The following is a 3,676-nucleotide window of genomic DNA, read 5'->3' as shown; positions in this document are numbered from 1 at the left end:
CTACCTGCAGGCGTAACAACTGATGGAGATGCCCCCTGCAGAATGACTTCTGGTCACCATGGCAACCAGGATCCAGGCTACACTTAGCTGAATTCTGGGTGGTTTGTTATTCTATATTATGTGGTATGGGTAGGGAATTTTGAGTGGGTGTGTTTTAAGGAACATCCATTTGCAAAACCAACAAGCACTCTGTCAACTACTGGATGCAGGGAGACCAGCCTCTACGTACTCTTGTTTGAAGGCTGTTATATGACATTTGGACCACTGCAGTGGCCACCAAGCTGGAGTCTTTGCATCCATCTCTGCTTCCTCCCCCATCTAACTCAACATAACAGCCAGTGTGGGCCTTCCTAAATGACATTCACATTCTTTCACCCAAATCACTACCCATTCTCCTAACTTCAATGGATTTCCATCATACTTAGAAAAAATCTAAAGAGCTTACCATGACCGACAAGGCCTCTCATGAATCCGATGGCCTCTCTGACTTCCTTCTCCACCTTCTTCCTCTTGCTCACTGTGTCTCAACTCTGGTGAGCTCTTTCCATACCTTGACAGTATCAGGTACCCTCCTGTCTCAGGGCCTTTGCACTTACTGAGAGTGGTTTTTTTTTTTTTTAATTGTGATTTGAGTGAAGATTTACAGAGCAAATTCATAGAGTGGTTTTGAATTAAACATTTACCAAGTAGGTTTTCACTGCACATGTAATTTTTAAAAAAATTCTGGTAAATATATAGGTAATGAAACATTCGCCATTTCCACAGTCTTCACATGCACAGTTTAGTGACATTATGTTCATCATGTTCAACCGTTAACCATTTCTGAATTTTACTATGACCCTGCTCAGTGCCCCTTAAGCATCATGTCTTTCTCTCTCCCTCCCTTGCACCCCCCGTAACCGTTAATCAGTTTTGATCTCTGTACACTTGCCTACTCTAGATATTTCACATAGGTGGGATCATACAATATTTGTCCTTTAGTGATTGACTTATTTCCAGGGCTTAGAACTGGTTCATTTGGATTCAACTCCCTACTGGGAATTTCCACTTCCAACCCAAGCAACCAAACCAAACCTACTACCAGTGAGTCAATTCTGACTCCTAGTGACCTTTCAGGAAAGTGTAGAACTGCCCCATAGAGTTTCCAAGGCTGTCAATCTTCACGGAAGCTGACTGCCTCACCTTTCTCCTATGGGCTGGCTGGTGGGTTCGAACAGCTGACCTTTTGGTTAGTAACTGAAAGCTCTAAGCACTACACTACCAAACACCAAACTCACTGCCATCAAGTCAATTCCGATTCATAGCAACCCCCAATGGGTTTGCAAGGTGGTAAATCTTTATAGAAGTAGATTGTCCCATCTTCCTTCTGTGGAAAGGCTGATGGGTTTGAACTGCTAACCTTCTGGCTAGCATTCAAATGCCTTAGGCACTGTGTCACCAGCACTCCTTACTATACTACCAGAACTCCTGACAGCTAACAAGAAGGTTAGTGGTTCAAATCCACCAGCCACTCCATGGAAGGAAGACTGGGCAATCTACTTCCGTGAAGATTTACTGCTTCGGAAACCCAATGGGGGTTGCTATGAGTCGGAATTGACTTGATGGCAGTGAGTTTGGTTTTTTGGTTTTATATACTGAATTAGCGCCCCCAGGTGATTCTTTTAAATCTTGTAAACATAGATTCTGATTAAGTGCATCTGGGTGGAAACGCAAAATCTCAGCAGGGGGTTGAACCACAATGAACTAGTTCAAAGTGCTATTTCTTTCACTCTGTATAATGTTTTCAAAGAATACCGACCCCACAAGTAATTTTAAAGAAAAACTCTTTCTCTTTAGGGGATCAAAGATAGGATATGAAAGAAGGGTTATGTGTACTTTAAAAATTTGTTGTTGTTGTTATGTGCCGTTGAGTCAAACCCGACTCATAGTGACCCCTCCTTGGGTTTCTGAGGCAGTATCACTACGGAAGTAGTGCTGTCTTATTACTAAAAGAAAAAGAACTCAGATTACCATTTTCCTAACTCTAATTGCAAAATTCACTACCAAAGTTGATACAATGAGGAAGACCACATGGATTTTTATATCTTGGAGAGAAAGAAAATTTACAGTTCAAGTGCTTTATTTGTCTGAAAATTTGGTTTGCAAAACTTGAATGAAAATAAAAACATCTACAAAACAAAGCCAAAAAGCTCAACAAATACTGATATGAACTAATCACATTTGGTTTTCATGTGCTATGTTTTTTCATGACCATTTAATAGTTTTGAAGATCATTCCAATTCATATGAAACCACACTTTGTGAAACTTTAGGTTTCTAGATGACTTTGCAAGTTTCTCTGAACTATTTCAAAGGACTAACATGTTGCCTCATAGGCATGAGAAAACTGGACAATAGAAGAGGAAGACAGAGAAAGAACTGATGCAGTTGAATTGTGGTGTTGGAGAAGAATACTGAATATATCATGGACTTCTAGTGAAACATTGTCTGATATAGTGCTGGAAGATGAGCCCCTCAGGTCGGAAGGCACTCAAAATACGACTGGGGAAGAGCTGCCTCCTCAGACTACAGTTGACCTTAATGATGTGGATGAAGTAAAGCTCTCAGGACCTTCATTTTCTGATGGGACACAACTCAAAATGAGAAGTCACAGCGACAAACATCCATTAATAATTGGAACATAGAATGTACAATGTATGGATCTAAGAAAATTGGAAGTTATCAAAAGTGAAATAGAACACATAAAGGTCAATATCCTAGGCATTAGTGGGCTGAAATGGACTGGTATTGGCCATTTTGAAGCAGACAATGATATGGTCTACTATGCTAGGACTGACAAATTGAAGAGGAATGGCGTCACATTCACTGTCAAAAAGAGTATTTCAAGATCCATCCTGAAGTACAATGCTGTCAGTAATCAGATACTATCCATACATCTACAGTGAAGACCACTCCTCAGAAGGAAGATCTACTTCTGTAGAGATACCGCCTCAGAAACCCAAGGAGGGGTCACTATGAGTCAGATCCGACTCAAAGGATCCCCTAAAGAGAAAGAGTTTTTTTTTTTTTTTTTTTTTTTGGACAAGGAAGACAAATTAATACTACTATTATTCAAATTCACTACACTACACCACCAGAGCTACACTACTAAATAAACTGCACTATACTACACTACCAACCACTAAAGCCAAAGATGAAGAAATTGAAGAGTTTTACCAAGTTATACAGTCTGAAATTGACCAAATATGCAATCAAGATGCATTGATAACTACTGGAGATTGGAATGCAAAAGTTGGAAATAAAGTAGAAGCATCAATAGTTGGAAAATATGGCTCTGGTGACAGAAATTATGCCGGAGACCTACATGATAGAATTCTGTAAGACAAATGACTTATTCACTGCAAATGCCTTTTTTCAACAACATAAATAGTGACTATACATGTGGAGCTCACAAGATGGAATACATAGGAATCAAATCAACTACATCAGTGGAAAGAGGCAATGGAGAAGCTCAATATCATCAGTCAGAACAAGGCCAGGAGTTGACTGTGGAAGAGACTGTCAACTGCTCATATGCAAGTTCAAGATGAAGCTAAAGAAAATTAAAACAAGTCCAGGAGAGCCAAAGTATGACCTTGAGTGTATCCCACTTGAATTTAGAGACCATCTGAAGAATA

The sequence above is a fragment of the Orycteropus afer genome, unplaced genomic scaffold, assembly GCF_000298275.1.
Source record: "Orycteropus afer afer isolate SDZICR_OR568_19922 unplaced genomic scaffold, OryAfe1.0 scaffold00360, whole genome shotgun sequence".
Classification (NCBI taxonomy): domain Eukaryota; kingdom Metazoa; phylum Chordata; class Mammalia; order Tubulidentata; family Orycteropodidae; genus Orycteropus; species Orycteropus afer.
The sequence above is the reverse complement of the archived record's forward strand: the minus strand, read 5'-3'. Positions refer to the sequence as shown.